Here is a 653-nt window from a genome sequence, read left to right as displayed (position 1 = left end):
CCTGCCCCGAGCCAGTCCCTGAGGTGATGGCGGCCAGGCCCTGAGGTGATGGCCCTGCGCCCACCCAGGCCCTGAGGTGATGGCGGCCAGGCCCTGAGGTGATGGCCCTGCGCCCATCCAGGCACTGAGGTGATGGTGGCCAGGCTCTGAGGTGATGGCCCTGTGCCCATCCAGGCCATGAGGTGACGGCCCTGTGCCCACACAGGCCATGAGGTGATGGTGGTTTGCTCTGTCCTTCCTCCCTTCCTGCTGCTGCAGGGTGCAGGCCAGAGGTCCACGCTCCACCAACATGCTAGGGGCAAGATGGACGTTGCCTAGGAGGCAGGAGGGACCTGCAGCCACTTCATCCCTCTCCTTGCAAACACCAGGGCTTTCCACATGTGGAAGTGCCGGGACTCTGGCAAGAATAGAGCAGAGAGAGGCTACAAAAGAAAAAGCTGCAGCCACATGGTGGGAGCTTTCCACACCTCACCTGTGGAGATGTAACTAAAGACAAGGTGCCAGGCTCTGGGAAGTCACACCTAGAGTGACTGATACAGTGTTTCTGATGGGAAACAGAGGTGCAAGACCCATTTTTTAATGTAAGCAGGGCCCTTTGAGATCACAGACAAAAGATGTCACAGACAGCAATCTCGCTATATTTGAAGCAGTAC

This window comes from Charadrius vociferus, unplaced genomic scaffold, assembly GCF_000708025.1.
Source record: "Charadrius vociferus isolate BGI_N301 unplaced genomic scaffold, ASM70802v2 scaffold282, whole genome shotgun sequence".
Taxonomy (NCBI): domain Eukaryota; kingdom Metazoa; phylum Chordata; class Aves; order Charadriiformes; family Charadriidae; genus Charadrius; species Charadrius vociferus.
Note: the sequence above shows the minus strand (reverse complement) of the source record.